Source organism: Halictus rubicundus, chromosome 2 (assembly GCF_050948215.1).
Source record: "Halictus rubicundus isolate RS-2024b chromosome 2, iyHalRubi1_principal, whole genome shotgun sequence".
Taxonomy (NCBI): domain Eukaryota; kingdom Metazoa; phylum Arthropoda; class Insecta; order Hymenoptera; family Halictidae; genus Halictus; species Halictus rubicundus.
In genome coordinates, this window is record NC_135150.1 from 9,932,505 (window position 1) to 9,947,380 (window position 14,876).

Consider the following 14,876-nt stretch of genomic DNA (forward strand, 5'->3'; position numbering starts at 1 on the left):
TAATACAATAAATCGCATAAATAATGAGTCCCAGTTTCTAATCAGATAATTTCAATGAAATAACTTTCGAAATGAATATATTACTGTCGTTATTTTTAAAAAAATGAATACTGGCTTTTGACGTACTTAATTACTCTATTTGAAGTTAAATTTATTTGTTTTACCACTTCTTAGTTTACAAACATCTCTGCAGTAATGAAGAAGAAAGGAAAAACAGAAAGAGGGACTGGAGAAGAAAAAAGGTAAAGTAAATATGCAATGTATAGTAAGGAATACTTCATGAATGCTTATAATAATAAATAATTGAAAATACATGATTTTTTAGTAAACAAAATACTCTACTCTCTCCAGTATTTGGAATGTTATGATATAAAATGATAGTCACATTGAACCTTTCATATCTTTTTAAAAAAATGATTTTTTCATATAAACAGGTTAACACTTTCTTGTAAAGAATATCGAGATGCGCTAAGTGATGCAATACAAAATATATGTTTCCATTAAAAAAAAAGTGAATGACTGAGTGAAAAATAACTATTAACGTCAGAATGACGTCTTGATACCATTCAACTTTATGTGAACCATTTTCCGGTACGAATAACAATAATCATGTAAATCGGAGCGGCAATATGTGTTGACCCACCCTATACATTTGTTCATAGTATTTAGTTTAATTTTTTGGTTTCTATTTTCATTTAAAGATGAATAATGATAGGGTGTATTTTCATGCAATTATTCTTTTTCATTTTCGCATAGGTAAAAATACGGTATAAACAAGAAAAAAGATTTATGATGTGCATGACAATAGCGCTGTGAATGGAAAATTGATGTAAAAATAGTACAAAATGTTTCGTGATAGGGGTTTCATTCGCACTGATGATAAACGTTCTGACAGTCATATCAAGATTGATAATGATCAAATCTCGAGTTTAATTGAAAATAATCCACATTACACCGTACGGAAGTTTATTCAAACTTTAGGAACAGTAAAATCGAACGTTAAAAATCATTTAAATATACAGGGTGTCCCACGTAAATGGTAACACCTAAATATCTTTCGTAAATTTCATTAAAAAACACGACATAAACAATTTTTTTCTTCACCATTATATTGCCCCCTGCAATAGTGTCACTTTGTCCTCTGAAGTTTTCTGATAGGACTGTAAATACGAAAGATATTTAAGTGTTCCTATTTATGTGGGACACCCTGTATATACCTCCTATCAAACATTTTTTGTCCAATTCATTTATCACAGTTTCTTAATTTAGAGTGTTTGTTCGTAATTAACGAAACGTGTTTTATAGCGACTAATTAATGTATCATTGTATATTTTATATTAATATTTCATGTTTAATAAACAATAAATAATATTAATATTTATTGTCTTCTGTTTAAATGAGTAAAAATCTGATTTACGAGGCTTTAAACTAATAAACATTGAAATGTTGGTAAATGGTCATCCAAAAATCATGCCTACATGTTTCTTTTCAAAAAACGCAAAGTATTTGGAATTTTTCAAAGCTGGTTTTTTTTTATTGGAACTATGATCTATTGCAATTATACGTGGAATAGAATATCGTTCGATTGTACACCATGACTACGTCTGCAAGATACAGATCCGAAAATAATCGTATCAACCTGTGTTCCATTGCATTTCTAATCAACCTAGCGCACACCATAATGCGTTAGTAGTGCCCGAGTGATTAAAAGAGCAAACAGATAAAAGTCCACCAAAATCTCGATGAAATGGATAGAAGCTGCGTGTTCACGCTCCTATGGTTTCATTTAATACGCGTGCCATTCTATTTTAATATTAACAGCGTAACAGCGTGGTTTGTTACGAACGGGACCAAACGAAGAACCCATGCTTGCTCGGAAATGCACGCGATGACACGAGACGGAAATACTTTCTGGGTCTCTACGTTTCGAAATATATGATCCGTCCCGGTTGCTTGGATTTTAAAATGAAAACGAAGGGACAAGAAAACCGCAGCGAGGAAGCTGGAGCTGCACAGTGGCTCACGAAAGTATTCGAACGTATCCTGTTAGAACTTCGAACAAAGAAAACATGCACATTAGGTGCAAGTTCTGAAAATATTGTGATTACTATAGGATACAGCTATCAAGATTGTATACAGAGTGTCCCGGTATTGATGGCACAACGATGGAGGGGGTGATTCTACATCAGAAAATGAGTCGAAAATTTAAATTAAAATTTTTTCATCCGAAGCTTCGTTTTCGAAAAAATCGAGTTCGAAAATGCAGCGAATGCGCGTGTTATTCTATAGGAATCGTCTGACGCGTCTGATCATGACCAACCAATTCTACTTGCTGCATATATCAAAGCACACGAACACGACGGATCTACAAATTCGATTTTCTCGACAACAAAGCCTCAAACGAAAAAAATGATTAAACAAAAATTATTTTCTTATGTAGAATCACGATTGTACCATTAATGCTACGACAGCCTGTATAAACAAAATTTCGTGCGAATTCGATAACATTTGCAAAAGTTATGAAAGATTCACTGCAATTTGTACTGAACAATGATGTTCATTTTTTATCAAATTGATTGAAAGATCAAAATGATTTAAGAACACCGATGTATTATTTGAAACTTGTTAAAAAATTATTCGAGTACGAATGAAATGTCTATCTGGATTCTATCTCGTGTAATAGATGCAGACAATTGTTATTTTTATTTTAATTTCGTTTTAACATTTCTTTACAGTTTTATACTTTAAAAATACATTCTCTCTAGAAATTAAAAACTCCATGAAGTAAAAAATTAATTATATCATAGATTTCGTGATTTTCAATCAATGTATTGCACTCGAAAACTCAAGTTTATACTTCACTTTCAACTAAACCGTGCAGATATTGTCTGGCTGTCATTATTTTTCTTCGGCATAAATTCTTTTTTTTCGATAACCTCCAATTTTGCATGAAATTTTGCAGTTACATTACAGATGCAACATTAATTCATCAGGTATTGTGTCTGTTGCATACGACGGTTCTGGAATCATTCCCGTCAAGGCTGCACTATGATTTCTTTATGTTGACATACCAACATGGCGACACCCTTAGCTGTCAAAAGCGCTTAAAATCGCTTAACTTTAAACACGCATAACTTTTGAAGTACTGATCTACTAGGACTAAAACTCGGATTTTCGGCATTTTCTCGCCAAAATCTACAGGATTACATTTAAAAAAGTTAAAAATTTCTGGTTTCCTGAGATAAAGTTTAACCACCAATTTTATTGGCGGTTAATGCTGTCGTCGGTGTCAAAGCTAATGTTGGGTGAATTTTAGTCCGCCAAAACCGTGAAGACGCTCTCACCTTTGCGTGTCTATTTTTTAATGAGTTGACTGCGGATTTTGTGTATTTATGACAAAAATAATTAGTTGCCATTTGAAACATTATAAAGACTAGTAGAGATGAATAGTATCGATATAATACTTTCGAGCTACCAAAATAATTAAAAAAAGACAAGCATTTTTAAGTGACCCCTACATCCTACAGCAGATACAGACAATTTTCATTTTGCCTAAAGATCCGACGTCTATTAATGAATGATCTGAGTGTCTCTATTAGGAATTTGAATAAGTTTCTGCCGTTCTGTTGGCAATTAAACCTTTACTTAAGCTGTTACTTGAGCTGTTGTGTCGTGTAAGTTGTAGAGGAACAAACACAAACAATAATCACGATATCCCAAAGTATTTTGACCATTATATTTGCAATCGTTGCAAATTATTATTAATAATTTTTACTGTATTCGATACTAGAGAACATTTTACTCAGCGGAAATGTTGATAATTTTTCACTTTATTTTGGATTCTAATATTGTTAAATAGTAAATCGCGCAGAATAAAAAAATAAAGCATTATATTTTTTTATTTATTTGAGGAAAACCTGAAATGTCCATCACTAGGGGAACACACCCTACAAAAAAATGTATAATAATAAATGAACTTATATGGTCCTGGATTTAATGTGTTTATAACAAATGCTCACATTACTTCAAAAGAAGCGTATTTCAATCACCTGTATCATGAACCTGAATGTATTAAATTGTTTAAATTATATGTCATTTCGCCGCAACAGTTTAACGTAATTTTCCAATACCGATCATATTCTACAACTAGAGACTAACCGGCGCGAACTAGTCGAATAGATCATGAATTATTGAGAATGAAAAATGAACGGGAAGTCATGTTTAATCTCGACTTGTCAATTAACCTACACCGAAAGAAATATTCAGCCTCGGTTAAAGCTTAATATAAAACACACCAACGCTAACTGGGCTGCTTCCAGCAGGCTTCTTCTTCGATGGGATCTTGACCACACTCTACCAATACTAGTATATCACTACTACAAGTAAAAGAAATTCTCTTGAAGTCGAAACAGAGAACACATAACTCAACTTTTCAAACCGATAAGCCGCCATATTTTTATTCTAGTGTAACTCAATTTACCTACGAAAAGGTATTATAAAATTACAGATTACGTTAGTCCGAAGAAAATCCAAAGACAGACGTCAACGAAAGGAAGGATGAAAAATCAAAAAACAAAAGTAAAGCGGCGTATGCAATTCACATAATATTCATTTATTCGAATTCGGTATTATTGAACTGACTGAATCTTTATGCGACTTCTTTATTTCGTAAATCATTTGAAAAGAATCAAAATGGTGGAAAATTTCTTCTGTCAATTAGAAAATTCTTTGTGATAAAACCTTGCCTTTATATGAACTTTTCTAAATACATGTAATCTGCGAGTATATAGACATATGTATAATTATAGAAGCTAGGGAACTATGTAAATACACATGTATATACAGGGTGTTTGCGGTGAATTGAGCCAGCGTTTTTCTCGCAAACAGTAAGTGTTTAAAAGAAAATGTTTAAACATAAATTTATCTATTAGTAGGGAAAAAGTCTGTGATTTAGGGTTTCATTACTTTGAATGCCAATACTAATGCGGAAAACCCTCTAAAATGATAAGAAACCAGTTTCTCTTACAGGTAAAAAACTGAAAGTGGACGTAGGTTATCGTGTTGCCAGTAAGATATACTGTAAGTTTCTCCTCTTCCATTTTTCCGAAATACTGAACACCCTGTATGCAGTATGCAGATATATACCACCCCTGCAGACAGAAATAAACCTCCATGGAGATTTCAAAACTAAAAAAGAAAGTAATTACAAATAGATCGATTACTGTCGAACTCTGGAATCAAGGAGGTGGGAGAGTGGTAGACGGCTATTGTGACCATCAATATACCCCTGATCTCTTCTTTCGAAAAGAAATGAACTATAATCTCCGATGTGTGGACAATAAACTTTCGCGTAGAGCCAAAAATATCCACCTTTGACTTCTGGCTAACTGTCAGGCTTCTTGCTACACGGTGCTTCGGAACCTAAACACTAACTGCTATGAATTGCCGCATTACTCGAGGAAAAGATTGTCCAAGAACTGTTGTCAGGTGGAAAATGGAAGACGAAGGTATAAATGTGTCGGCGGCGAGCGATCCGAATGATTTGTCACCTATGAAAACGCGTTTCTCAGGTCCGGCAACAGCGGATGTCACCATAAACTATCGGGTACACCCACGGGCCTCTCTCTTTTTTCTTTGGCCGAAGACAAAACACTGGCGAGGCTTGTCCGCCGTAATCTACAACCGATCTCTTTCTGCGAGTGCAACGCTTGTCATACGGGGACGATAATAACACCCCGAATACTATTTGTAACACAAAGCGCGATTATCCAAGAATAGAGGGACAAATAAGCCCATGATTACCGGCACACGCAGCCGACATTTTCCGCTTACTCGTAATTTCTCCGGAAATTGGTGGAAACTTCGACAAACGTGCAACACAAAGAGACGCGTTCCAAGAAACTTCTTCGCGTGTAACAATGAAAATATCCACCGAGGTCGTCTTGTCATTACTAGACTACAGATTTTATGCATTTATGATAAAAATATACGGATCACGGAATATACGGAATTGTTAAATCCTGTTGTATCCTTTCGGAATCATTAATATGATTGTTTCTTTAATAATGATAATATGAATTTTATTAACGTATTTGTTTATTTTTTAATATAAAATAAAATTATTATTTTGTTTTTATTTAGAAGACATAAGTAAGTAAACAAATACGTTAGTAACACATATATTATTATTATTAAAGATATTCATTTGCCTGCATATGCCAATCGTTAACTTACTGTCCCACTCGACAGTAGCTCCTATATCTTACAATTAATGCAGATAAGTTTTATTTTGCATAAAAGTCCACCGTCTAGTAATTACTGCTAACTAGAGAATTTTGAAGAGAACGAATCATTTGATGAACTGAAAGATGAAATGAGTAATATATTACCTTAACGATTATTTCTCAAATAATCTATTTCGATCAAGCCTAAGCCTGGTAGTGACAAGGAACACGAAAAAGTGTTCAAACTGTTGAACAATTAATGTCAATGAATCAAGTGAAATAAATGTGTTGAAACTTGAAGAACGGAAATATCATACCATTTCATGGGTAGGTTATTCTTAACTTTATTATTTTTAGTCCACATTTAAAATTGTTACCAAGTTTGTAGAAATATCTATAATTACTATTTGTTATTGTTATATTTAACCTCTCCACTGTACGATTACGTTTTATGTCTTTGGAATTTGTTGTTCAATACTTTATTGTAGCTTTGACTTTTCGAAATACGTATAAAAACAGTAAACCGAAATTGGACAAGTCAATGTTGGTAACACCAAACCAAGTACAGTAGAAATTGAAGAATTCCTGAGTATGTCGACGCTTGAAATTGTTTAATAATTACACAACTTTAATTCAATATTTTAATTTTTTAAATATTTCGAACGTGTATACTTTAATTTTTTATTGTACTGAATATACAATGTGTTACATAATATATAATTGAATCTATAAAAAAATTAATATAGAATTGAATCTATAAAAAAAAATGTTTTGTATGCACGGGGACATTGTACGATGTAAATAATTCTTTTGCACATTAAATAATAAAAGAGACTCCAACGTCAATTTAATTTGATGCGTTCATATCGCTCATTTCGAGCAACAATGATACAACACAAAATTTTCAGATCTCGAGTTACTAATACATTTAAAAAACAGGTTAGACTTATACTTGTTTGCCGGTAGAGTTTCGTGACAGCACTTGTCCCATTATTGCATCATCAAGTGTGATCCGATTGTATAAATTCAATTCTGACATACATTTGTTAGTTACGTGTTTGAATTTGACGTATGGATTATATTATTTATCGTATTTCGTATTATTGCGACATTTCTGTAAAAGTTATCGTTTCTTCCTCTTCTTTATCATTAATACTGTTCTTTGAATTCATAACGTAAAGTAATAGTAGTAAAGTTTAATACTGTAGTAGCTTTTGTTGAATATTTTTTCTAAGAATGTCGACATAGTACTATGTACAGTGTCTACTCGATATATGTCTAAAACACGGGTCTGGCCAGGGACATATATCGGCTGGAATATACTATTTTTTGGTACACTGCCGAACGTAGGAAAGGAGAGCAAAGCTTGAGTGGGCCAGCCGTGGTTTTTTGCCCCTCACGGGCTATACGACGCGGCAGTGGGGATAGTTCCGGGACTTTTATCGGCTAGATATTTGCGACATGTATCGAATGAAGACTGTAACTCTTGATTAAAGAGTAAATTTCACATCAACAGTGTCATAAATCAATGTTAGAGTTGTTTTAAAGGTAAATGAGCATTCACAACACTGAATGAACATATTATTACATTCCCACATAAGTTAAACATATTACCGAATAATTTTCACATTTTAATGTGATATTATATCAAAGTTATAACAACACTCTGGATCTACACGCAAAATAAAAATGTTCTGCATTGATTTCAAGAAACTGGAATTCAATAGAAGGTTATATTACGTATTAATCATTTTAATAAATCGAAAGTAATGTACTGTAACCGTGTCCTTGAAGTTTTCCAATGTTTTCACTGTTTTAAATTCGCCTACATATTTTATCCATAAATGTATAAAATCCACAGAATAATTATAACAATTCAGAAGATGCAATCTCGTTTTCCGTAAAATCGTGATTTTCTTTATTTATGTCATTATTACAGCAAATGAGTGACATAGCTCTGAATGTTTTAAAAGTTTACTTGTGACATTTTGCAATGCTTTATTCTTTCAATAAGACATTCCAGCATTTCCAGTTGAACGGAATCTACTACACACATTCAAAATAAAATGTTTGACGATCACATTAATTTAAAATGAATCATGAAAGAAGTGAAGTTATTACACAGCATTTTGAGCATCTATTAAAATGAGGTGATATTACCGTTTTCGTTTTATTACTTTTACATTCTTCAAACTGAAACTGATTTTTTCAAAAGTACTTCAAGGTCATGGCGTGTAGGTCGTTGAACTCATCTTGACGCCGACTACCACATCGCGTTATAAAAAATACATGTTGATATGCACAAAAAAATACGATGGCCTTGAAAAAACCGTTAAAATGACCCCACACGATTTTTTATTATCGCCATCAGATGCATGCCTCAGAACCATGCATATTCTATTTAGTCATTTTTTCTTACTTTCAATAATATCGGAAATAATTTAGGTACTCTTTTAGTTCAAATTGACACCCTGTATATTAAATAAATTATAAATTTAAACTACATATTTTGACGAACACGTACAACGACATCCGTAAAAAGTGTGTTTAGTATGTAGAGCTACCTAAATACAGTGTTACATCTTCAGATGGAAATAAAACAAATGATTTGAGATTCGTGTGGTTTCTTCATTTTAAATAAAGTCTGATTTATGACACTAATAACTATATTAGTGTCTCAATCAACAGTATCATTCAAGTTTTCCTTCGATTTTTGTTCACAATGGAAAAATAAATTTAACACGTTCACGGACAGTAAAAATTTCAGTGAGCTGCAAAAATAGGCAGACAATTTTTCTTGAAACTAGTTGTACTATCCGAAATCTCATTAGACATAAACAATAATAATAAGTTAACTGTCATTAGTAATGACAGTTAGTGATTACTTTGAAATGTATATTAATTACAAAAACTTAAGGTTGTATAAAATTAAATGAATAAAAATTGGCTTTAAAATTTGAACGCTACAGCATTCATGTCATTTTGCATCACTATGAAAATGAACGCTACAGCATTCACGTCCGTGAACATGTTAATGAACACTTAATTTCTCGAGAAAGATTTTTGAGAAATAAAGTCTACTTCAATGATCCAGAGATGATTGACGTGCCGAAAACAATAACACGGCCGCCATTAATGGCAAACAGTGGTAGTTATATGAAAATATAATGGAAAATTGAGATGAATGAGAGGAGACGCTTATTCAAATGATACTGTGTTCCATAATGAATGGCATAAGAAAACTTTATGTTAAAATATAGAAACCAGATAAGTGTCAAACAGTTCGTGTTTTCTTTCAATACCCGGATGTGATATTCAACTTGGGTATCCCTGTGAAATAAAAAGATATAATTTAAATCATTCGACATAATGTAATTTTATAAGATACAATATTTGTTAATTATTATAAAAGAATAAATACATAATTTAGTATAATAATTTTCAATTTAAATGATTGAAAATGACCACCAATAATGACGTTAAATAAAATAAAAATTTGCATGTTTCTTTGCTAAAAATTTAACAATTAATGAATATATCGTCAATTAGTTACTTAAAACGTATTTATTTCGGAAAATAGTTCGTTCGTCTACCATTTTCTTAAAAAATTCAGCAATTATGTCGTTACTGTTTTAGTACGGCAGTTACTGCTTTCCTTCAACATCTTGGGCTATTTTCACCGATCGAATGCCGGAAAGATATTAATAATAATAGCTATTAGAGCACACGAGTAGTGTTAAGCGGTAGACATTTTTAGATCGCAGGCGAGGTAAAGATCGACGGATTCGTTAACAGTGTTAATCGGTTTGTGCGTTGCATCAATGCAGTTTTGTAACCCGAGAGTTTGTTAGTAATTCACCACGTGTGGTATTCGACCACGTGTTCGTTTGAACAATAAAAAAACGGAAAGATCAACGAAGAAATCTCTACACCGTGTTCTTATTAGTTTTGTGGAGTATTTTATAAAATATTACATTGTCAATATACGTTTAGCAATACTATAGACAATATTATCCGTCACGTAAGCGATAAATATATTTTTTGTACTGTAACTGTAACTCTAATAATTTAAATAATAACTGTAAGTATATATTTCTTTTTATATACAAAGTTAGCACTAAATATGAAATTCATTTCTCATATAAAAAATATTTTATATATAGTGGGTGATCATACTGTTAACGCTACTCGCATACATTGTGAAAACTAGATAAAACAATTCATTCTTAGATGAAAGTATAATTATACTAAATTTTTATTATTTTTTTTTTTTTATGAATTATTGATGTCTTCATTTTCATGATGTGCTTCTAATAATTTGATCTGTAGTCTACTTATAAGAATTGCGACAGTTATAATATTCATATTAGTATAAAGTACCTTGTAATTACGTTGACTGCAACAAAATTTTTTATATTTTATTTGTCTAGTTTGGCATCTTTGCAAGTGTTCAAAATTGAAAAACCTGTATAGGTATTGTAACATTGCTCAAAATAAAAATTAAGATAAATTAAAATATGTAATAAGAAAAGAATCTAATATTTTGTCATCCTACCTGCAAAGCTTAAAGTATTATTTAGTAACAAAAAATTGTAAATAAAATGTCATTTATAGAAACCATTCTCATTATTCATTTTCATTTTTCCTGTAATTTAATAATGCCGCTTTCTCGATCAATCTATTTTTATAATGTTATTATTATTATCACCAACGTGTAATACAGTAGTAATAATTTTTTAACTTTACGTAGTGTGTAATATACATGTATAAGTATTCAATTCTTGATATTAACTCTAGAAATATTAAGAAATATTAAGGGTTCTTTATAAATTTCTCATATACCTACGATTTAAAAAAAAAATTGTTCGTCGTCGCAATTGTCTTTAAAATTGATGTTAAAGAGTCGCTTTTACTTTACACAGAAAAGAAGAAATATAGCTCGGTCTTAAAACTTGTTTCTTTCAATAATTGATTACAGGACCTGGTATTATTTTCAAAAGGGCATACAAAATTATAAAGTTAATTTTGGTTAACGAATATCACGAGTTTGTATTTTACTAAACAAAAGAGGACCTGGGATCATAGTGTTTGTATTTGCGGAACGAGGCCAAGGGTTGTTACCTTAACCCCTTGCCTCACGATTTCTTTCGCAGTTACAATGAACACAGTTATCTAACCTTCACAATTTCCTAAAAAGTAAAGAGGCAGTTATGCTGAATGTGCCCTTCCACTTACTCTACCGGCTAAATATCGATAACAACAAATTGTTTTCGTTACTTTAACAGAAACGAATAACATTTGCATGTATTATGTTTAAAGTTTAGTGCTCTGTAAACGCTAGATCTGTCTAGAATTTCACATTAGTTTATAAAATATAATAAAAGCGTATTTATTAAATTTTTATCTATTCTCACATACATGTCTAAAGAAATACGGAATAAGTTCCCCATAAATGCATCTTTGCAATCTCAATTCTTATTAATTTGTATAATAAATAGCGTTGCATATGAACAGCCATAGATTGAGCTATTCACATTTGAAGCATGTTGGGACACTAAAGACTTCGGGGATTCGGATAATCGAGGTCCACTGGGGTCGTAAATTTAAAAATCTGTGAGCCGTGATTGTGACGGAAGTTCTTACAGTTCCAGAGTTAATGAAATAGTGGAAAATAGTACCGCGTTTTACCTTAGAACGAATGAGTGACATTCGCTTGTATTCGATTCCGTTTGCAATCTGCATGAGGAGTTCGATACGACATGATAAGGCAAAATAAATGAATTAGCAACGAGCCTGGAGCGATACAGCCTTCGGCGCTCCGTGGGCAACGGAGACTGTCAGAAGAATATATTGAAGCGGTACCGAGAATAGGTCGAACGAACGGTTTTCGGGAATAGAGGTCTCTTGTTTCGTTAAAATGTTCTATGAATCGCCGGCGAGAGAAGTGTTTAGCTCCGCGAGAAGAGGTTCATATCCGGTGAACGCTCGTGTCTTCGGTCCAAGAATCGGAGGAAGAAGTTAGAAACGAGATTGAAGCGAGTGCGCGAGCCGAACCGGAGAAAAAAATTGAACGTTTCGGGTTTAGCGTGTAAAATCACGCTTCTAAATATTCCTCGCCAGTAAGTCAACGAACTCCTTTCGCGATGCACATCAAGAGATCCACCCGTCGCTTTCTCTCTCATTCTGTCCGGGCATCCTATTTCTCCGTCTACGTTTCTCTCCTCCGAATTTATTTCTCAACAAAACACTGAGTTCATTCTTCACCGTGAAAATCACCAAGACACGCGCACCGTGTCGCGCGGGTCGAATCTTCACCAAGAGAAAATTCGTTCCGCGACGAGAAGGCAAATGGTAATCGAGCATCGAGCCATGGAATATAAAGGGAACTTTGCGACCGGGAATTCGGCTGAACGCAGAAATTTCGTACGATCGGAAGAGGAGGTGCCTGTCGACGCTGCTCGGGCCGCACGCGCAGCTTCCACACGCCACGAAGAAGCAGTTGCCGAAGCCGAAGCGGAAGGCAGAAGCACGCTAGAACTCGACACGACACAACACGACGCGGCTCGACACGACTCGACTCAAACTCGACTCGGCTCGACTGCTCGTGTTTGCTAGCCAGGGCATAGCACCTCCCGTAGGAGCCGCGAGCGAGGAGTCAACCCGCTCCAGGAATAGAAACACCAAACCCGAAATGTTCGAGCGTAGAAGCGCAACATTAAAACGCACCGCGTCGCGAGAGCCGAGGCTCGCCGCGCCGGACGAACCCGCGAAAACTCGACCGTCGCCGCATTTTGGCCGAAAACGCCGACAAAATTCAAACAAAAAGCTCACAATTTGCGAAACGAAATCGTATCAAGAAGATATTCTGCTTTGAACACCTTCAAACAGTCAAATTTTCTACGTTTTCGTTAACACATTAGCTACTGGCGATTATTCCATCATTTTTGAAAGTCTATGGCCCATAGCTGAGGATTTCTTCAATAGATCCTTCAACTGCAACAGACTCTTGAATAATAAACCAGCGACTCCTCCTCATTAACGCAATCTAATCATTTCGTTCGGGATTATTGTGTAAAAGAAGATTTTTTAAGGTTCCATTTGGTACAGCACAATTATTGAAAAGCATATTAATAAGCTTTCGGCAGACGAAGTTAAGTACGCCGAGATGCATAACTCTAGTACCATTAAAATTCTCGAGAGTTTTGAAAGTTTATATCATGATTTCGAAATATTAATAGTACAGTATTCGCTCCGTAACTGTCGAAGAGATCTCTACCGTAACTGTCAAAACTGTATCCCTACCACGGGGGGATTCCCCTTCGAACTTGTCAAGCGGTAAACACGCTCGACGACCGAGCCAACGAGGGGTGAAGTATCGGTGAGACTAACACTAATGCAAGCGAAGCAAAAGATTGCAACTTTTCTAATTTTTTATTTTTTTTTTTTATGAATTTTTTTACCATCGTATTTGTCACGTATTTTTAATTAAAATGACACCAAACACGATATAGTTACGATCATAATTGCTTGTGTAACAAGCGAAATTAAAAATTCGTGTACCACTACCGTAAATGTCAATTCCGAAACTTGAATCGCTTGTTACACAAGCAATTATGATCGTAATCATATCGTGTATGGTGTCATTTTAATCAGAAAAGACGAGACGAATATGATAGTAAAAGTTTCATTGACGAAAAACCGAAAGTAAGAAATTTAGATTTTTTAATATAAAAGACTGAGTGCACATCTGTGGCACCAACGTAATTACAACGTACAGTCACTCACAGTAATATTCAGACACTTTTAAAAAGGCGATAACTTTTCAAGACTGTACCAAATTACTTGAATATTTTCTTAGTTTACCAGTTGATGTTGAAAAAATTTTTTGAAAAAATTCAAATTGGTTGGAATCGATTGGTCGGAATTTAATTTTTTAATTATGTGCCCCAACTTTGAAAAATCTGAAAAAATGATATGTTAACAACCATAACGAGATGCTAAAACTGTAAAAATATAAGCTTAGTATCTCATAACTTCTACAAGAAATCGGCATTTGAAAAGATTATTTATTTTTTAAAATTCGTTTTCGAAGCTAAAAATTCTGGAAAAAATGATGGGTGTGCAAACGAACAGCTAAAATATGCCTGATTTTTTCAAAATTTTCAATTGTAGAGGATAAGAGAAATTATGGAAAAACCTGATTTTCGTTGTCACCCCATTACTACCCTCCATATTGACATATAGGGTTGAAAATTGGCACAAAGTATTTTCTTTGGATAAGCTATCGAATGGCCTATTGCAAATTCAATTTAATTTGCTACAACCTTTAATTTAGATGGAACAGATGGTTAGAAATTCTACTGGCACGATTTGTCGAAAGAAAAATATATTGCAATGAGCCGTAATATTGACGGCAGTACGCTAATAATGTGAGTATTTCGTATTTTTCGTGTATTTCGTCTAAAATGAATTCTAATCGATATACAAAACTTTTTTGGAAATAATTTTGTTACCATTCACAGAAGAAATTGAAGATGATAATCTTATTTTCTAAAATAACAATGCTGCAGTTCACACGTTACATATCGTTTCAAGCATTTGTATGCAAAATAAAAATTGTGTGAATGCATTACAAAATATAGAAACTACATA